The 22,481-nt window shown below is 47.2% G+C and overlaps 1 protein-coding gene across 1 annotated transcript in view; it reads left to right on the top strand.

Annotated features, from left to right (window-relative positions):
• The window catches only part of LOC147668214 (voltage-dependent calcium channel subunit alpha-2/delta-4-like), a 987,093-nt gene that overhangs the window by 274,658 nt on the left and 689,954 nt on the right, over positions 1 to 22,481 (top strand). The gene's annotated exons all lie outside the window — the stretch shown is intronic.

Genomic DNA, 22,481 nt, shown 5'->3' with positions numbered 1-22,481 from the left:
GAGGAAGGGGTCCCAGTGATTAACGAACAAATTGCCGAACAAATGAAAATAAATCAACCAAGAAACAAATCTGTCCACATTGTTTTAATCACAATGTGAATGTATATACCAAATATATACTTTATATCAGAACGAAAGTACATTAGTGGTTTCGCAGTGCCCCAAGTGTTGTGGAGAAACAAGGGAGGGGGGGGGGCGGTGATCCTGTGAGGATAAAGTGAAGGGAAGGAGGAAGAAATTCTCAAGTGACAATTTAATCAATAGATATGCAACATTTGTCCATACTACACAATATGTGCAGAGATGAGGACCACAAGGTTCAAAGTAGTATTTCCACAAAACAGCATACTCCACATGGTTCAAACAATGAAAGCAATAGGGCGTGGAGTTGATGATACAAATGGTTGTCGACGTTTCGACCCTCTAATATGCAGGTACAGTTGCTATCCTTGCTGTGGGGTCTTCATCAGGACGGGGGTGGGGACACACCTATTTAATATAAATTCATAGATTAACAACGGGGAATATTATCCCTATTTATTCCAAAACGAAAAAGCACATCAGTACCATCATGGAATGGTAGGGGATAAGGTTATTACTACGCCACATAATTAGTATGCGTTAGATAATTGACTAAATTAATCATGAGAGCATTTAAAATGAAACAGCGATAAATGAACAAATTCATTCGCATGATATTGCGGAAGGATAGGAGAGCGGCCAAACCGGGGTCGGTGGCTGCAACTGAACATCTCAATACCCACTAACAATGGGATAGGCTCGGAGTATAGGCAACGGGTCAACTAATGATGATAGTGGTAGACCGAGCGTTGTCTCGGTATTAACAATTAATGTAAACTTACCACGAGGTGGTATTCAAAAGGACGCTGGTTCAGTCTATCGGCGTGATCCAAAGGTGCCGTCAATGCTGACGAAACTAGTAATATTAGATTACAGGGAACATTTAGGATTGGTTTGGATATTGAATAATTAGTTGAGAAAATAAGCAGTCTAAGTTAATAGAGCGGGGAACTTACCACGAGGTGGTATTTAGACGACCCCAATTCAGTCTATTGGCATGGTCCGAAGTACCGTCAGTGATAGCGAAACTGGGGAATATAAATAACGGGGACCTGAGTTTAGCAAAAAAGAGGCCAGCCGCATCACAACAGTAAGAGTCAAGGGTCGGATTCGCACTCACCTAAGAACATGAACAACGCGATCAACATAGGGTCGTGAAGGAGTCTGGTCAAGTCAGACGAAGGCTTCGTAATATTCTAGAAGTAAAGGGAGGATACAATGTTGAAGAGGCCCGTGAAGGGAAGATCGTTTAACAGGCATTCGCATACTTCTACTACCGCTTATCGGTTACGGAGTGAATCACGTCCCGCAACGAGCTGGAAATCGCAATAGCGAAGTTCAGTTCCGGGTATCAAGATATCACCATGGTGATGGGGTCACGTGGTGCGGAGCACCCGTGTGGGCATAGTAAAAAGACTACCAGTGACGCTAGAGTGCGGTAATCTTGTTATATTGACTGGATTAAAACACATAACAGTTATTATGTTCAAACAGACCGCGTATTCGATAAAATTATTAATTGTAAATACGTCGCGGAGACACAAAGTTAATGTTTGGGAGAAACCGTCATAAATATCCGTGTTGGACATGCAGGAATTTCAAAATGCTTGTACACGAGCTTACATGGTGATTGAAAAACGAGCAAGGACAAAGTCTGATAACCCGCAATTACGGTGATATCACTTAAAATGCAACAAGTATGTCTATGGTCTTCTGCTATGTGTCTATGCGGGGCCTATATAAAATCTCATTATTCTAGCGGTAGTGGCGTGCTTCTAACGCATGAGAGTAGCATGTCATTCTGGTCAGTCAGGAAAAGAACACATTCACATGTTGTTATATACAGAGGAATTAGCAAATTAAACATCATATGTCACTGCTAAGAAGATGATCCAACATTGGATGTGGCTAGGTTAGAAAGTTACAGCGACACACCAGGGAGTGGCGTACCTCTCACATGAGGGTAAAGGCCACAAATCTTTCTACTCATTTAAATGTTATATTAGACATATAATGCCCACAATACTGATGGATTAAGTAATGGATTTGTACGAATAGCACTTGAGTGGGACGTGGCGTACCTCTCACATGAGGGTAAAGGCCATCCAAAGTCTCACTGGAAGTTGACAGTCACATAAAGAGTCGTGGCGTACCTCTCGCACCAGGGTAAAGGCCACATATGGTTCAAGTTTGTCTTACAAAAAGGTGACAGCCACGTAAGGTTTGATTCAGATAGACGATAGAGTTGCCAATTGGGAGAAAGAGCTATCTTGCTCATTGAGCCCATTCTCAATGGAATCAAACCTTAACATCCATTTCAACTCACGAGTATTTAAAATATTCGCGATATTACCACCCCGGGGTCCTAAGGTAGCTTTTTCAAGGATTACCCATTTCAAACTATCCGGTGTGTGACCGGCCGTGGAGAAATGCTCGACCAAAGGTGCACCTTGTGCTTGGCACCTGATCCTACTCATGTGTTGAAGGATCCTTGCTTTAGCTTTCTGCTGTGTCTGACCAATGTATATCATTGAACATGGACATAGGATAGCGTATATGACGTTTGATGAATTACAGTTGGTGTGTGTTCTTAGCGGAATTTTGTGATCAAGGTAAGTGAATTCCTTAGTTTGAATGACACTGTCGCATGCTTTACACTGGCCACATCTGAAGTGGCCCACAATGGCAGGCAGATTCCAAAGAGTTGCGACCGTAGGGTCATCCATAGTCTTCAAAAAGGAGCGAACTACATGGTCTTTGACACTTCGGGCTTTTTTGAACGCATGTAGAGGTGGGTTAGATTGCTTGATGTCATCTGATATTAATTCCCAGTGGCGGTTGATTATGCGTTTAATTCTGTTACTTTGGGTGTTAAAAGTAGTGACGCATACAATCCTGCCTTCCTGATCATCCTTATCAGTTTTAGGGGTGAGCAACTCCTCACGAGGATAAAACCAAGCTCTTTTCCTAGCTCGCTTGATTAGTTGTTTGGGATAGCCTCTACTTAGAAGTCGTTGTTTAAGTTCTTCTGATTCCGTGAAATAATGGTCCTTGTTGGAACAGTTCCTGCGAATTCTCAAGAATTGCCCAAACGGTAAATTGTCACGCAGAGCTCTAGGGTGGTGACTGTTATAGTGTAGTAATGAATTCCTTTCAGTAGGTTTGCGGTAGAGTGTTGTTAGTAGGTGGCCCGAACATTCATAAATGGTAAGATCCAGGAAATTAATTCTGTGGTTATCGGATTCAATGGTAAATTTGAGGTGTTCTGATTGATTATTTAGCCAACCAAAAAACAGCATCAATCCTTCTAGGTCTCCATTCCAGATTAGCAGGATATCGTCTATGTACCGCATCCAGAGACCCAACTGGTCTCTGAACGGGTTGACTTGATTGAGGATAGTATCCTGCTCAAAGGCTGCCATGTACAAAATGGCAACATCCGGAGCAAAGGGCGCCCCCATTGCAACTCCGGATGTTTGAATATAGAACTTGTCTTTGAATATGAAAAAGTTTTTTGTCATGGCTATGCGTAATAAGGCAACAATGAACTCGGTTGGTACTTGGACTGGTGCCGGGCGTTGGTGCAGGCAGCGTGTGATGACCATTAACGCCTCATGTTGGGGAATAGATGTATAGAGGGATACAACATCGCAGGTAGCAAGTCGTTGCTGTGAGGCATCAAATGCAGAGTTTTCGATAAGGTTGATGGTGTGCATAGTATCCCGTAGATATGCAGGAGTGTCTTCAGCCAAAGGTTTTAAGAAGAAGTCGATATATTTTCCCAGAGGCTCAAGCATGGAGCCACAACCCGAGACAATTGGACGACCAGGGGGGGCTACCATGGACTTGTGAATCTTAGGTAGTGTGTAAATAGTTGCAAGGCGTGGATACTTCTTATTTAAGAAATTGAACTCTAGTTCTGTTAGAAAACCCTGTTCAAGACCCGCTTGGGTTAGCTCCAAGATCTCGCGGGCAATAGTCATTGAGGGATCTGATCTCAATTGCTGATAGCTGGTTCCATCATTCAATTGTCTTAGAATTTCGGACTCATAAGCGGTGACGTCCTGCACCACGATTGCTCCGCCTTTGTCAGCAGGTTTGATGATAAGTTTCTCATTATGGGCAAGCAATTGCAAGGCCATTTTCTCATTTTTACTGGTGTTGTATTTGGTAAATGACTTTGTTCCCAACAGTTGTAACACATCTTTCATGACAACAGATTCATAAGCGAGAATTTTGTGCGACATTGTGCTGTTGAATGGAACAAACGTGGAGGGAGGTCTGAGCCCAGTGACCGATGGTTGTTTGGTGGGTTCAGAGTTACGGAAGAAATATTTTAACCTAATCTTCCGAAAGAATTGAACCAGTTCCGTGCGTATGATGAAAGTATCCGGGTTGTTGGTGGGAACATACGATAGTCCTTTACCTAGAACTTTGATCTCATCATCATTCAAAGTTTGATTTGCACGGAGAACGAGTGACTCGAAACAAAACCTACAGATGGCAGAAAGTTTGGAGATCTACCCTAGACTAAGACTACTCGGAGGAGCTCCACCGGTGGCGGACAGCCCGGTGGTAAATATATCAAATCAAATCAAACTTTGAATGATGATGAGATCAGTTGGGTCTCTGGATGCGGTACATAGACGATATCCTGCTAATCTGGAATGGAGACCTAGAAGGATTGATGCTGTTTTTTGGTTGGCTAAATAATCAATCAGAACACCTCAAATTTACCATTGAATCCGATAACCACAGAATTAATTTCCTGGATCTTACCATTTATGAATGTTCGGGCCACCTACTAACAACACTCTACCGCAAACCTACTGAAAGGAATTCATTACTACACTATAACAGTCACCACCCTAGAGCTCTGCGTGACAATTTACCGTTTGGGCAATTCTTGAGAATTCGCAGGAACTGTTCCAACAAGGACCATTATTTCACGGAATCAGAAGAACTTAAACAACGACTTCTAAGTAGAGGCTATCCCAAACAACGAATCAAGCGGGCTAGGAAAAGAGCTTGGTTTTATCCTCGTGAGGAGTTGCTCACCCCTAAAACTGATAAGGATGATCAGGAAGGCAGGATTGTATGCGTCACTACTTTTAACACCCAAAGTAACAGAATTAAACGCATAATCAACCGCCACTGGGAATTAATATCAGATGACATCAAGCAATCTAACCCACCACTACATGCGTTCAAAAAAGCCCGAAGTGTCAAAGACCATGTAGTTCGCTCCTTTTTGAAGACTATGGATGACCCTACGGTCGCAACTCTTTGGAATCTGCCTGCCATTGTGGGCCACTTCAGATGTGGCCAGTGTAAAGCATGCGACAGTGTCATTCAAACTAAGGAATTCACTTACCTTGATCACAAAATTCCGCTAATAACACACACCAACTGTAATTCATCAAACGTCATATACGCTATCCTATGTCCATGTTCAATGATATACATTGGTCAGACACAGCAGAAAGCTAAAGCAAGGATCCTTCAACACATGAGTAGGATCAGGTGCCAAGCACAAGGTGCACCTTTGGTCGAGCATTTCTCCACGGCCGGTCACACACCGGATAGTTTGAAATGGGTAATCCTTGAAAAAGCTACCTTAGGACCCCGGGGTGGTAATATCGCCAATATTTTAAATACTCGTGAGTTGAAATGGATGTTAAGGTTTGATTCCATTGAGAATGGGCTCAATGAGCAAGATAGCTCTTTCTCCCAATTGGCAACTGTATCGTCTATCTGAATCAAACCTTACGTGGCTGTCACCTTTTTGTAAGACAAACTTGAACCATATGTGGCCTTTACCCTGGTGCGAGAGGTACGCCACGACTCTTTATGTGACTGTCAACTTCCAGTGAGACTTTGGATGGCCTTTACCCTCATGTGAGAGGTACGCCACGTCCCACTCAAGTGCTATTCGTACAAATCCATTACTTAATCCATCAGTATTGTGGGCATTATATGTCTAATATAACATTTAAATGAGTAGAAAGATTTGTGGCCTTTACCCTCATGTGAGAGGTACGCCACTCCCTGGTGTGTCGCTGTAACTTTCTAACCTAGCCACATCCAATGTTGGATCATCTTCTTAGCAGTGACATATGATGTTTAATTTGCTAATTCCTCTGTATATAACAACATGTGAATGTGTTCTTTTCCTGACTGACCAGAATGACATGCTACTCTCATGCGTTAGAAGCACGCCACTACCGCTAGAATAATGAGATTTTATATAGGCCCCGCATAGACACAAAGCAGAAGACCATAGACATACTTGTTGCATTTTAAGTAATATCACCGTAATTGCGGGTTATCAGACTTTGTCCTTGCTCGTTTTTCAATCACCATGTAAGCCCGTGTACAAGCATTTTGAAATTCCTGCATGTCCAACACGGATATTTATGACGTTTCTCCCAAACATTAACTTTGTGTCTCCGCGACGTATTTACAATTAATAATTTTATCGAATACGCGGTCTGTTTGAACATAATAACTGTTATGTGTTTTAATCCAGTCAATATAACAAGATTACCGCACTCTAGCGTCACTGGTAGTCTTTTTACTATGCCCACATGGGTGCTCCGCACCACGTGACCCCATCACCATGGTGATATCTTGATACCCGGAACTGAACTTCGCTATTGCGATTTCCAGCTCGTTGCGGGACGTGATTCACTCCGTAACCGGTAAGCGGTAGTTGAAGTATGCGAATGCCTGTTAAACGATCTTCCCTTCACGGGCCTCTTCAACATTGTATCCTCCCTTCACTTCTAGAATATTACGAAGCCTTCGTCTGACTTGACCAGACTCCTTCACGACCCTATGTTGATCGCGTTGTTCATGTTCTTAGGTGAGTGCGAATCCGACCCTTGACTCTTACTGTTGTGATGCGGCTGGCCTCTTTTTTGCTAAACTCAGGTCCCAGTTATTTATATTCCCCAGTTTCGCTATCACTGACGGTACTTCGGACCATGCCAATAGACTGAATTGGGGTCGTCTAAATACCACCTCGTGGTAAGTTCCCCGCTCTATTAACTTAGACTGCTTATTTTCTCAACTAATTATTCAATATCCAAACCAATCCTAAATGTTCCCTGTAATCTAATATTACTAGTTTCGTCAGCATTGACGGCACCTTTGGATCACGCCGATAGACTGAACCAGCGTCCTTTTGAATACCACCTCGTGGTAAGTTTACATTAATTGTTAATACCGAGACAACGCTCGGTCTACCACTATCATCATTAGTTGACCCGTTGCCTATACTCCGAGCCTATCCCATTGTTAGTGGGTATTGAGATGTTCAGTTGCAGCCACCGACCCCGGTTTGGCCGCTCTCCTATCCTTCCGCAATATCATGCGAATGAATTTGTTCATTTATCGCTGTTTCATTTTAAATGCTCTCATGATTAATTTAGTCAATTATCTAACGCATACTAATTATGTGGCGTAGTAATAACCTTATCCCCTACCATTCCATGATGGTACTGATGTGCTTTTTCGTTTTGGAATAAATAGGGATAATATTCCCCGTTGTTAATCTATGAATTTATATTAAATAGGTGTGTCCCCAGCCCCGTCCTGATGAAGACCCCACAGCAAGGATAGCAACTGTACCTGCATATTAGAGGGTCGAAACGTCGACAACCATTTGTATCATCAACTCCACGCCCTATTGCTTTCATTGTTTGAACCATGTGGAGTATGCTGTTTTGTGGAAATACTACTTTGAACCTTGTGGTCCTCATCTCTGCACATATTGTGTAGTATGGACAAATGTTGCATATCTATTGATTAAATTGTCACTTGAGAATTTCTTCCTCCTTCCCTTCACTTTATCCTCACAGGATCACCCTCCCCTCCCTTGTTTCTCCACAGCACTTGGGGCACTGCGAAACCACTAATGTACTTTCGTTCTGATATAAAGTATATATTTGGCATATACATTCACATTGTGATTAAAACAATGTGGACAGATTTGTTTCTTGGTTGATTTATTTTCATTTGTTCGGCAATTTGTTCGTTAATCACTGGGACCCCTTCCTCTTATCACTTTGATAACCCAGGTCCCAGTGACACTAGCTGGGTACAACCCCTTATCGATACCCTAAAGGCCTATAGTGCCACTCTAGAACCAGGACAAAGTCAACATTTGTGGCTGACCATGATGGAGCTCTGGTCGGATACACTGGAGGCCTCAGTTAAAATCTGACCTTAACACTAGAAATGTTTCTGGAGCTTTTTCTTCCGATGGCACTTGACCCTCCACAGTAGGCTAGATCTGGAGAGGGTTTGCCGGCTTAACTTTCTGAGAGGCCCCAGTCAAATCCTGGAAGTCCAGAGCTTTCAACGGGATAAACCTGAAATCATAGCAGGATCGTGGTTAAATGTTGTCAGCTTGATTCTCGTGGTCGGGTCTGTCACCTTATGGAGCTTTTTCCCAAATTTCTCAGAAGTTCTTTAAAATTCAGGATGTGCTTCCTGAAGGTTTCCTTGTAGCTTCAAAGTGTCCAAATCACCAATCCAAAGGTCTGGTATCTCCAAGAGGATCTCTGGGATGCCTGGACTACAATTCCTACAATGCACCTGGCCAAATCCATAAAAGTCCACTGGACACACTCCAAGATGGGGACTCTTTGAGGAAATCATGCGGGTGGGCTTGGCTCTGTTAACCTGTAGCTTGCAGGGAGTCCACTCCTTAATCCTTCTTGAAGCAAGAAACAGTCCCAGGGTGGTAGTACCAGACTGTGCAGCAGGCACAGTCATTTAGAGTGCAGCTTTTGGGTGCAAACCCAGCTTCCAGCAGGGCAGTCCTTCTTTTTCTTATAGTTTCAGGCAACAGATCTGAGAGACTATGCAGCTCTCAGATATTTATTCTGTGTTATCTAGCGACAGGCACGGGCCCCTCTGTCCAATGAGATGCTGGGTGCCCCTCAAAGCGATACCAAAGGGGATGATGGACGGAGGGTTTGAGCAAATCCAAAACTCACCCCAAGTCAACTGATCTGGGTTTAATACATCACCATTCTTTAGGTCACTCCACCACCCCAGTTCAGACATGGCCAATGCAAATCAGTCTGACCATGTGCCTCATGGGAACATTCCAGCCCGAACTGCCAAGCCATGTCTTTCCTGGACCAGAAACAAGCATTCTGGGATCGGTTTCGGATTCATAATCCTCATCAGCCAGGCTATCTTGAATCCAGTGGTAGAGTGAGCAAGGGACCCACGTCTGGGCATACCCTGCCAACTTAGGGGGAACAAAGGGGTGCCCCTCAAAAGCATGACAACTTCCTCCAAAGTGATGCATCTTCTTGTCCCACAGAGCACTTCACTTCCAAAATCCAACATGGATGATTTCTCTCCAGATGAGTATGAGTTAGCTCAACCAACCCACAGTGTTGCTTTTTTCCATTAGCTCTCCTCCCCCTGACCTCTGAAAATGTCTGTCCTAAGCCTGCCATCTGGCTGGGGCCCAGGACATGGGGGTGGGCATGCCTGGCATTCCTTACTGATCTGTTCTCTCTTTGAGCTCAGTTTGATATACCCATACCCATCCTCAGGACCCATACTCCCCAGCTGCAGAGCTCTCTCCGCTAGGCAACTTCTTACCTAATCAAAGCAGCCTGGGTAAACCTGTAAAGACTGACCAATCAGCAGAGACCACTAGAAGGCTGGATTTGGCTTACAGAAGAGACATTTTCATAACTTCTCTTCTGTACTAGTTATGATGAATTCAACTGTGGCAAGTTGATGGATATATCAATACCAATCTTTTAAGTCCTTGAATGATAGTTTTCTCCTTTCCTAGCAATATTTATCATAAAATAAAATATTACAATGTTAGCCAATGGAGCTAAGTATCAACTATGGGGAAACATGAAATGGGCAATTTTTCCTCTTCTGTAAGGCCCCTGCTCATAATTACATGACCCCCAACTCTAGAACACCTACTGGAGACCCTTGGGGTGCATAATATGTAAAAATAGGGTAGATTGCCACTTTTAAAGTGCCCACACCACCAAAGTCGTGATTGTACACAATTTCACTTTTAAAGACAGTCTGCAAGGCCAGGCTGCCTTTAAAATGACAGCAGGCACTCAGCAGTGCACACATGCAAGTGCAGGAAATCTGCTAGCCTTAAAACTGTCATGCCCTATTTAATATTAGAGACTTATAGGTAGTTTGCACTCCCTGGCCATGTTATTGCCAATTGTAAGTGAACCCTATTACATGTACATTTTTAAACTTAGCACTGGCCCTGACCTGGTTAGCAGAGCCCAGGGTACAGTCAGTCAGTTAAAACCAGTATCATTCAGCAAAGAATGGGGGTGAACAGGGCAAAGAGATGACTTTCTGACCTAGAGTGCTTATCAGAATTCTGCATCAATCTTATTTCATCCACATTAATCTACAATTTAATTACTTGTCATCACACTGAGCTCATGCATCTACTCCCACTTTCAAAACACACTCAAAGAGCATGGCCATCTTCTACTAAAAGAACAGAATATGGCTGCTCAATCAGTCCCACTCGTCAGTCAACTGATCAAACCCCTATAACCCTTACTTTTCACACTCCACTCACACCACCACTGGAGGCCCTCCACACCTGAGCATCTCCGCACCTCAGCCACAGCAATAGAACTCTCATTCTGAGTGGCTTCTTTAGGCGGAAACATGACTGTCTACCCAAACCGGCATTACAAAACCCACAGTGTTACAACATGCTAGTGTCGGACTGTACTACAGGGCAAGCAGGCAGTGCCTGATGGGCTGGTCTGACAGATCAGTGTGTGGGCCTGTTTTTGGGTCATTTGTGAGCCTGTTTATAGTATGGTGGGCCTCGCAAAACCTCTATACAGCGTGTCTTACAAGTTCAAAACTGCCCCAATTTGCAAATGTGGGCCCATTTTGCAGCTATTTGATTCAGTAATGGGGTCACTCTTTTATTTTGGAACCTGGGTCTTTTTTCTGCCCCAGTCCAACCCTGCTACATGCAGGAGTAACACAGGTGACTTTGTCAATGAATCCATCAGGTCTAATCTGGTTGAATACTTGCACGCAAAAAGGCCTCAAATTTGTTGATATCATGTGTAAATCTTAGTAGTAATACTGAATTCTGAAAGTTATTTCCTATTCCATAGATAGAGTGAGCACCTCACTTCAGTCATTATGAACTTAATTTCTAGACCAAGGCTTTTTACCTGTAAATAATTGCTAACAACTGTATAAGTCTAATGCTATCTGCATTCTCTTTTCATACCTAGGCTCTTTGGAGCGGAGAGGTGTGGCTCACTGGTTAGAGGCGGCAGACCCGGAAGCAGAGAACGGCCCGGGACCAGGGTTCAATTCCCGACGCGGCAGGGTTGTGGACCAGGGTCAACGGACTCGATAATTCTCGCCTCGGTGCCTACTCTAACCAGGGATCACACTCGGCAACTCTGGGCATTAAGCTTGCCTCATCTCTACAACGGCCCCCCACAGACGCCGGGGATGCCTGGTTTCACCTTGGAGATACCCAGAAGGGACCATCTCACAGGGAAAGCCAGGACGGGTTCCCCAGCGGTCTTCAGCGCCAGGACACCCCGAGATGGGGTAACAGTGCGCTTTACAAGTATCATCATTACATTACATTACATTCTTTAAGAAACCTGGTTTGGATGCAAATAATGTTTCATAATACATTCTAAGTCACCTCAGCATTGCAGTTCATGCAGCAAGTGTAATAATTAGCAGCAGGAAGAATGAGATGCATAACTTGCCTCCCCCACCACTCTTATCCCAGTGTTCTCATTCATTTTCATAACCACTATTTGCCCTATCAATGCCAGTTACTCTTTCATTCCACTTATCATTGACCACTAACCGGGATCCAGCCATTGACCACTCACCGGGATCCAGCCATTGACCACTCACTGGGATTCAGCTATTGACCACTCATCAGGATCCACCCATTGACCACTCATCAGGATCCTCTTCACAATTCATCTATGAATGCACTGCTCTGATGTATTTATATATTTATTCGTTTATTTATTTACTTGTACTGCTTCAAACTCCTGGGGAGACTCACAGAGCCCTACAGGTCAGATACATTGATAAGACAATTAAAGTAATCAAACAGCGTTTGCTTATAACATTATGAAGAAGCCTTACAGGAGAGTCAACGGAGTTCAATGCCCATTTGATGAGTGGTGGTCCGTTCTTTTTCAATTCTCTGCAAATTCCTTTTTGCGGCGGGATCAGTTAAAAGTTTTGAAATATTTGCCACAACATTTTACCCCGAAAAAAGTAACCAGGTCAAACCTGCTGAAATGTACTAAGGGGAAATACTGGTACATGCAGTTGTAGTGTTGAATGCACCAAAATCCACACAATCTGTAGGGGGCTAAAATTGCTCATTGTTACATCACCCACCATGCTACTAATTCTGAGGGTCTAAGATTAAAGTTCAGTGGGGCAAGTTGATTTTAGGCATCTAATCAGATGACACATTACGAGGCCTATCTAGTAAAATGCTAACACTTAGGAGCAGCAGATGTTTTAATTGCTAGATGTGCCCCAGAACCCCCTTTTTTGGCTCACCATCTCCTTTCATTGATTGGATGACCTTTAGGTCTCGTGTAATTCTTGTCAATAATAATGCCTGTCATTCACGAGTCAGAATGTAATTTTAACTCGTTCCGTGCTCGTGATGGAACCGCTCCATCACGAGCCTCGGGTGGGCTGTGCTGGTGACAGAGTGGTTCCGTCACAGCCCGCTCGCCGCGCCTGCGCGGCGCTGATTTCGCGCCTACGTGGCGCTTTCTATTAAGCGGGCGGGGCCGTGACGGAACCACTCCGTCACAAGCACAGCCCACCCGAGGCTCGTGACGGAGAGGTTCCGTCACGAGTACGGGAGCACGCGCGCGGCCGCCTCCCCCTTAGCGCTGCGCAGAATAGCCGCCACAGCTAGGGGGTTAAAGTCTGACATTAAAGGCCGTTCTCTTGCAGCGGGCCATGTTTCGTGCAGCTTTGGCATAGAAGATCATAAGCTATGGTGCATAAGTGGAACAACATTATTAAACCAGTCTTCGTATTTTGTATGAAAACATATTTTCTTCTTCTCTGTATTGCGTTATGTTTCTTTTCTGAAGCTGTGTATTGGGAAAGGGAAAAACCTACAGCATGGTTCTGGGGTAACACTCGAATAGAGAGCACCACGGAATATAAATTCTTGGGCGTAAAGATAGATAAAGGCGGTCAATTCCTTGTGCAGAGAAACAGCATCAGGCATAAAGGCATTGCCCTGGCAATCTCCCTAAAAACTCTGAACTCCAAACTAACAGGTCCGTTGATTCTGCCCATAGCTGAGGTGATCCGTGCAAAGTTACTGCCAACAATTACTTACGGAAGGGAAGCCCAGAAAGGAAGAGACGCCAAAGTACTGGACTCCACAGTAACAACTACGTATAGGATTATATTTGGGCTGCCTAAATACACCTCCCCCTCGCAAATTAGGCTCGAATTCGGCATACAGAAGAAATCTATTGCGAGGCATGGGGCATACATTATAGCGTGGGATAAATTTCAAAAAGCCGCTTGAGGGTCACTAAATGCACAGTTATGAAAAGAGATAAACCGATACACTACCTCACCCGCAGCGAGATACCTCAAAGATGGATTACACAAATTGGGACTGAACCAACTGTGGGAAACACCCACTAGTACGGGTGTACTTAAAAACTAGTCTGGAAAACAGTCAAACACCTATCGTGGCTGGAGGACAAAGCCTCACTCGCAGAAAGGTCTCATGGATGGATGACTTTGAATACCTACTGTGAGCAAGCAGCCCAGAAGTACTTTAACTTGAGTTATGCCAAGTAGGTAAACAGCCTTTACACCGCGGTGCCATTACGACACGTCTTTTACAACGCAAGTTGTTACCATGACTTGCGCTGGAGGGCGCTCTAGACTAAGGAATAGTAGATTTACTATTCCAACACCTTCCCTACTTTACGTAGGCTGGAGTTGGAATAGTAAATCTTACTATTCCTAAGTCCAGCACCCTACAGCGCAGGTCGTGGTAACGACTTGCATTGTAAAAAATGCGTTGTGATGTACCGCGATCTTTTGGATCGCGTTGTAACATCATACAACCCGCCAAGTATACAAAAATTCGTTTTATGAAGTTTAGACTTGGCCTGCTACCTTGCACTCAGCATTTTCCACCCTGGCTAAAGGAGAAGGTGAACCCTAGGTGCTGCCTATGCTGGTCAGCATCGGAAGATCTGCTGCACCTATTATGCTCCTGCAAACAACTCTCACAAGAACGGAAACAATTATTAAAAGTTAAATTCAACCAGCGTGGAATTCGAACCAGGAGGCAGGCTGTCCTGGCTTGCTTTGCACCAAGTGATCCTCAACTAAACTGTGCCTTGGTAAAATTTTTGACGGCATGTGAAAAGAAAATGCCGGAAATCAAATCATTGGCGGAAATCTAACTCTTTAAATTCATTTCTGCATGTATAAACCAATTAATACACCAAGGAACTATCTTGGTCAAACAAATGTGACATGCCCTTCTGGTCATAATGCGCCTAAAAACTGGACTTGTAACATTTGAATAGTTATAGTACAGTCTTTTTAACAGAATTTTAGTATTACATATGTTTATTGAGGGTACAACAGGTGGTAATACAAAATTGACACTTTAAAAATGACAAAACCGTCTGGGAGCAGACCCGCCAAGCAGTGTTGAGGAATACCTAAAGCCTGATCACATTATGAGCAAGCAAACTTATACACAGCAAGCCGCCTACAACCCAACCAGGGCCGGCCGCGTCATAAACATAACGTGGATGGTGCGCTTCCCTGAGGTCTTGCTACTCCCCCTCCCGCTGAAAGGCCAGTAGTCTTGACATCTTGCATTACTGCAGCTGAATGTCCATCACTCCTTCTTCAAGCGCTGTAGTGTGCATTTACGGCTTATCGGCCACCTGAAGACCCCCACCCTAAAAGTTCAATAACCAACTCAGAACAAAACAGAAAAGAAAGGAAGGGAGGGCCTATCGTAGTCAGTCTCAACTTCTCTCGAACCCCGAACCCCCGTCCTCCCCTCCTATCTTTACCCCCTCCTCAAACTCCATCCACCCTCCCTTCCATGGTCCACTTGTGCCCCCGCCTAGGGCCTACAAAGTCTTCACTGGCAGGTCACTGTGATTTTGGCTCCGTTCCGGTATCTGTCAGTCTCAACAGCCGGAGGTACTAGGGACAGGTCACCTCCGTGAACTCAGACGCCAATAAGGACAAGAATGGTTTCCACAGTTCCGCATAAGTCGCCCCTCCCCCGTTCTAGATAGAGACAATTTCTCCATGCCCAGAACCATCCACAGGCGATGTAGCCATCCCTGATATGTGGGGACATGTTTAGATCGCCAGTGCGCCACTATGTTCTGTACCGCTGACCCCAGTGCAATCGCTATCAATCGTCCTCTCCGTGATTTCAATGGGTAGGTCAGCGCGTTAGGCAACCCCAGAAGCACATATGCGGGGAAGCGTGGAATGTCTGTTTCAAAGTGTGTGTCTACCTCCCCTAATATCTGACTCCAGTATTTCTGTAGAAGTGGGCAGTCCCAAAGTACATGTACCAGTGTGCCAATCTAACCGCAACCGCGCCAACACCGAGGATCTTGTTTGCTATCCATTTCGTACAGGCGTTCGGGGGTGTAATACCAGTAGGACGTGATTTTCGTGAGTGTATCTGTGAGGCCCATGTGGTAGGCCGAGTGTCGCGCTCTATAGTAGACTCCCTCCCACTCCTTGTGCGTCAGGGTTCTCCCCAGCTCCCGCTCCCAGCGCACCCTGCCCGGATTATAAGTGTATTTGTATTTCTGCATGAGCATCTTATCGAGGTCTGAGATCAGTTGTTTGTCGTTGGTGCGGGGGATCAGCCAGCGTTCGAATTTGGTCAGGTGCCTATCCGCCTCCGACCTCACTGCGGTGTTGAGCGCCCAATGCCTAACCTGGAAGTAACGGAGCCTTTCCGTCTGTGGCAGGTCAAATTCCTGTCGAAATTGCTGGAAGGGAATCACCCCTTCTGAGTCGTAGACGTGATGGAGAGCCCGACAACCGGCAGGCCTCCAGCGCGCAAACGCCTTTTCATCCAACCCTGGGTGGAAATCCGGATTCCCTATGATGGGCGTAAGGGGGGAAGGGTGGGTGGTGAATTCATGACTAATCCCAACTCGGTCCCAAATCTCCAGGGGAACCCGTGTGATGAGGGATGCGTAGAGATTGGGAGGCCTGTGTTCTCATCTCATAAAGGGGATTTCCTGCAGAGTCCGTCCCGCTACAGCCTGATCCTGAAACAACCAGTGTTTCCCAGATTCCCATCTGACCCATTCCACAAGAAAACGGAGCTGGGATGCTTGAAAATACGTCGCTAGGTCTGGTATCCCGATTCCTCCTTCTTCTGGTGCCAGCATGGCGATCTGGCGCTTACGGGGTTTCCACCCGTTCCATATGAATTGTGACAAGTCTGACTGCGTCTGTTTTATCCAGCCTCGAGGTGGTGCAAGAGGGATTGTTCGGAAGAGGTATAAGATTTGGGGAAGAATTGTCATCTTAACTGCCGCCACTCTACCCAGCCAGGACAGCGGATAATATTTCCATCGGCCCAGCTCGTTTCAGATTTTCTGTCCCAGCTTAGTGTAGTTGACGCCTACTGAGGTCTAAAGAGAGGGTGCTAAGTGAATCCCCAAGTATGGGACCGTGTCCATCGTCCACGGTATGGGGAACAGTGCCTGTAAATGAGAGCGCGTAGAGGGGTCCAGGGAGAGGTCGAGGGCCACCGATTTGGGCATATTGACTTTGAAGACAGAGACACTGCCGAACCTCTCCAGGACCGCAATGCACTCCGGCAAGGAGCTCCGGGGCTTCGCGAGAGAAATCAGCTCATCGTCAGCGTATAGGCTGACGATGTGGACGCCTCCCCCAAACCTGATACCCTGCACCTCCGGGTCGGTGCACAAGAGATGTGCAAGAGGCTCCATATATAGGGCGAACAAGAGAGGGGACAATGGACAGCCCTGCCTGGTGCCGTGTTTGATGTCAAATCGGGGAGACGTGCACCCATTGACTCGGACTGTTACTGTCGGAAAATTGTAGCAATTGAACACTCTATTTCGGAATTTAGGCCCTACCCCTGCTTTCAGTAACACCTTCTCCAAGTAGGGTCAATGTACTCTATCAAATGCCTTTTCGGCGTCAATGGTCAGCATCATGTATTCACCCTCAGTCCGCGTGGCTTTTTCTAGGAGGTGAAAGGCTCATTTAGTGTTATCCGAGGTATGGCGCTCCGGAATAAATCCGAATTGGTCCGGATCGATCAGCCCCCCATATACGGTCCTAACAGGGAGGCGAGGATCCCTGTATATAGCTTGAGGTCAACGTTCAAGAGGGAGATTGGTCTATATGCTCCGCACTCATCCGGATCCTTACCCTGCTTAGGTATCACTGCGATAGACGCCTCCAATAGGTCCCTATGGATCGCACCCTCTTCAGCGAAAGAGGTAAAGAGTCGAGCGAGTAGTGGGGCTATTTGGCTGCAGAACGTCTTATAAAAGCTTACCGGGAAACCTTCTGGTCCCGAGGCCTTGCCGAATTTGAGCCGGGAGATGGCGGAGATTACCTCCTCTGGTCGGATGTCTTTTTCCAGGTAGTCTATTTGTTCCTGCGTCAACTCCAGCAGGGGGACACCTGCCAGGAACTCAGTCTCTGCCTCCGAGCAAGTAGGGTCGGCCTTGTACAAGTCTGCGTAGAATGTGCTGAAGGCTTCCGCTATGGCTTGATTTCCGTCTACCGTGATACCATCACCCCTTCTTATCTCTCGGACCTCTCTGCGCTGCGTGACCTCGCGAAGTTTGTGTGCCAGCAGGCGCCCACACCTGTCCCCGCCTGTATAATAAGCGTGGCGCAATCGTAGTGCTGCGTACTCTGCTCTATCTAGGTCGAGTGCTGCGAGCTGTTGTCTGACCGTTTTTAACTGCCGCCATATTCTCGGGCCCCTGTCCTCCGGTGCATTTGTTCTAATTCTCTAGTCTGCCGTGTAAGTTCTTCTCTCTTAACCTGACGTTCTGCATTTTCTGCAGTCGAGAGTGAAATGAATTCACCCCTAAGAACTGCTTTCAGCGTGGACCATTGCGTGGAAAGGGTGGTGTCAGTGTTGCTGTTATGCGCCAGATAGTCAGTGATCGCACTTTGGATTTTGGTGACCACCGCTTTTCTCTGCAGCAGTGAGTCTCGGAGGCGCCAAATGCTGCTTGGGTGTTGGGTGTCAGGCATGGAGAAGACGGCCCTAACCGGGGCATGATCGGAGAGTGAGGCAGTGCCTATGTCGACACTAATGGCAAGCAATTTTGTGGCAGTGGAAACTAGCAGATAGTCAAGCCGTGTATATGTTTGGTGTACAGCTGAGAAGTGCGTGTAGTCTCTCACCAGGATGCAGATTGCGCCAAAGGTCTGTTAATCCTAAATCCCGCATTCTGACTTTGCCCGCTGCAGTAAGTGCCCCCACCTGTGTAGTGCATTGACAGGATCTATCTAATGTTTTGTCGAAAACTAAATTTAGATCCCCGCCCAAAACTATGTGATGATCAGTGGTGTCGGTGACATCCGTGAGTGCTCAATGAAGAAAGTGTTCCTCACCGTCATTGGGCCCGTATATCGAACCTATTGTAAGTGTCCTGTCGCCTATTGCAATTCTGTAGACTAGCAGGCGTCCCTTAGTCTCAGCTAACTTCCCCAACACTTTTCCCCTGCACTTTTGTGCCACTAAGATCGCAACTCCCGCTTTCTTATCCGGCATGAGGAGAAAAATTGATGGGAAAATTTACAGGACCTCAGCCTATGACAATCTTTGGTCAGAAGGTGTGTTTCCTGTAAGAGGCATATGTCCGCTCCGGACTGTCCTAGGTGGAGTAGGATCGCCTTGCGCTTAGTGGGGTTATTAAGGCTGCGGACGTTCAGTGTGAGGATAATCAGCTCATCGCCCTTCATCTAGAGGTTCCACCCTACTCCCTGCCCCTTGTGTAGCCCTGGAGCGGCCGGGGCCGACAACCCCCAACCTGCCTCTGCGTCGTAACTCCAACCTCTTGACCTAGTGTCGTCCCTACCAGTAAACGAACCATGGACCATCTTCCCTCCCCAACCCCAACTACCCCCCCCCCCCAACAACTGCAAATGGTCATTGTCTCTCATCCAAGGATGAAAAGAAGAAGAAAAGGTAAGTGTAAGGTAGTCTTACTAGTCTGTCCGGGAGTGCCTTCCCGCCAACGGCCATGCGGCCAGAACGGACAACCGGGACAATAGGCGTCAATGGGTCTCTCATCCCGTGGAACCGGCGCCGTTATCCGTGGCCACTGTATCCACTGCGGCGCGCTGACCTGCTGCGATCTCCGTCACCGGGTGTTTCTTGACTCGTTTCCGTCTTCGCTGATGGCGCCACTGAGATTTTCTCCTATCTGTTTCTGGCGCGGATCCCTGGGCCTCGGCCTCGTCCTCGGGCTTCTCGATCCCTAACAGCGTGCAGGCCTCCGAGATACCGAGCGAAGCTGGTATTGCTTATTCTCCAGTCTGAAAACGAGGCGAAAGGGATGGCCCCAGCTGTATGAAATGTTGTTCTGCTGGAGAAGAGTTGACGCTTGTGTAGCGTGAGCGCTGCCAAGTCCTGGAATAACAGCAGGGATGTGCCTTGGAATGCTATCGGGTGTTTCTGGAGCACTTTCTGTAGTATCTCCTCTTTGGTACAATAGTCCTGGACGCACACCAAAATGTCCGGGGGGGCGCCGTCGCTGCACGGGGCGGTCCAGCCCTGTGAGCTCTATCCAGCTGTAGAGGAGAGTCCAGCGGCCGCCCCAGCACGTGGTTGAAAAGCTCCCTAGCGTAGCGAAACGCATCTTGGGTGGCATCGGACGTGGCCACATTGCGAATTCGAATGTTATGGCATCTAGAGCGATTTTCTAAGTCCTCCAGGTGGAGCTGTAGGTCTACCTGCTGGTCGTGTAGCCGGATGATCTCCTGCTGCTGGGCCGCGAGTTCTGTGTCCCTGTCGTCACTTTTGGTTTCTAGGTCTGCCACCCTCTCCCCTATGCCATCCATCTCGCGCCGTACCTCCCGGATTTCGCTGGCGAACTCCGTCTTAAAAGTCTGGATATCATCCCGCAGGGACGCAAAGAGGGACTCCAGAAAGGCCTTTGTGATGGGTTCCGTCCCGCTGTTGGAGGCCTGGTCCATCTTCTTCGGTGCCGGTGCCCCTGCGTCCTTCTGTGGGGGGTCTGTGTTTTAGCGAACAGTACCTTCACTGTTTTGCCTCTAGGAGGCCTGGCCGTCGACATCCCGCTTCTCCGGCGCCCTTGCCACCCGGCGTTTCGGTCTCCGTGTGCTTCCCCGGTATATGCAGACTTTCACAGTGGCACTGGGCTCGTGGTGGATCCCCACGGGGCCGGTGTGTTCCTTTCGGTCACCCCCGCAAGAGCTCCCCCATCTTGGTTCGTTCTGTGTGCGGTCTGTCGCAGGTTCGCGCCCAGTAGGCTCTGCTGCGGACCGCTCCCCCTGCTCTGCTTAGACGGGCCTTGCCTTCCCTCAGGATCCCAGCCGCCACCTCTCCCAGCGTCCGTGGGAATCCCCTTTGCGCCGCAGCACACCCACCTCCCATGCCAGGGACACTTCCTGCTGCCGTGCAGGGGCGGGGGCCTCTCGGCGTGAAGAAAGTCAACTTGCCCCGGCTGGGACCAGCTTTATGTCCCTATACACTGCTGCCCACCAAGGCCCTCCGATGTCAGCCGGGCCTCCGTCAAGGATGACTCTGTCTAGGAGCCTCAGCCACCACCGGGCCAGTATGCCCGCCGAGGGAGCTCTCTGCCCTGGGTCCCCACACACTGCACTTGTTTGGGACTCACCACTCCGCCGCTCGCGGCTCCTGGGGTCGGCTCCCGCCTCCGGCCGCCTCTCCTGCAGCACGCCTATTTTGACCTCTGGGCCCTGCGGCGTCCTGCACCGCTCCGCCGCCTGCCGGGCTGACCGCACAGTTCTGCCGTCCGCCCGGGAGCCTCCGCCGTTGCTGCGGGCCTCGGTGCTGCTTCTAGGTGATCACGGAAGGCACCCGCCTCAGGCCACACCGAATGGCCGAGGCAGGGAGCTCCCCGCTCGGCCGCGTCCTCCACCGAGGTCGGCCTCGTCTTCAGGTCGGAGGGGTGAAAGGCGCCTCGCGCCTTCGGGTTCCGCAGTTGTCCCGCACCGTCGCGTGCTGTGCCTCCGCACGCACACCGGGTCCGCTCCGCTAAGTGGTCGGTTCCGACAGTCCTGAGCCCCACACTGCGGGTACAAAGGCTTCGGAACCGGTGCTGAAACAGGGCCATTGGCAGGAGCTGTGGCGATACATGTCCGCTCACTCCGCCATCTTGGCCACGCCCCCTAACAGAATTTTAATGCTTTTAGAACTAAGGAGTTTTTATATGTAAAAATTGTAATGAGATATTTTTGTATTGCAATGGTTTTAACGAACTATGCAAATAAAATAAACTTGAAACTTGAAGCTCTGTATATCTTTTTCAATCAGAAATACCTTTAACTTGTACCTGTCTTCCCGGTCTCTGAATGCACTATCTGTATAATTAATAGGAACTCTCTTTATTGTCTTATGCTATGTTACAGTAAACTACAGTGTTTGTAACTGGTATGGACTTGTAGTGCTTTTAGCATAACATTTATGCTTAAACTCAACCTGGTGGAAGACAACCAAGGCTAAAGCTCTCGCTATAGGGGTGATCATTTTCCCAACATGATCCAAAAATAATATTTTATGTTATTCCCAAACCGTTGTTTAAACAAACACACATTTGCAAAATTCGAACTGCATAATTGCAAGCAAAGACAAGAAAGTGATGTAAAAGATGATGACATGTATGGTCCAGCTTCAATAAGAGTGGCTCCCAGTGGCGGCTCGCACAGGTAAGAGCGGTAAGGCGGGGACAGGGTGGGTTGGGTGTTGGTGCAAGTCGACACACAACGGGATAAGTAAAATGAAATAAACCCACTTACTTTGAGCTTGCCGCATCGCAGACGCGATGATGTGGTGAGCGTAAAATAAGTGTTTTTTTTAAATGTATTTGTTTAATATTACTTATCCTGTCGTCTGTCGACTTACACCACCCCCACCCTGCCCTGCCCTGCCCGGACCCACCGTTTTTACCTGTGCGAGCCACTACTAGTGGCTCCTTTATGTATGAACCTCTGTGGGAGGAGCTGTCAGGTCCGGAAATCTACTCCTCTTACGGCTGAGCTGCGTAAACATGGCAATGAATGACACACACATGGATTGGAGAGCCTTAATTAACAGGTCA

The sequence above is a fragment of the Lissotriton vulgaris genome, unplaced genomic scaffold, assembly GCF_964263255.1.
Source record: "Lissotriton vulgaris unplaced genomic scaffold, aLisVul1.2 SCAFFOLD_214, whole genome shotgun sequence".
NCBI lineage: Eukaryota > Metazoa > Chordata > Amphibia > Caudata > Salamandridae > Lissotriton > Lissotriton vulgaris.
This window is presented reverse-complemented; position numbering and strand designations above follow the sequence as displayed.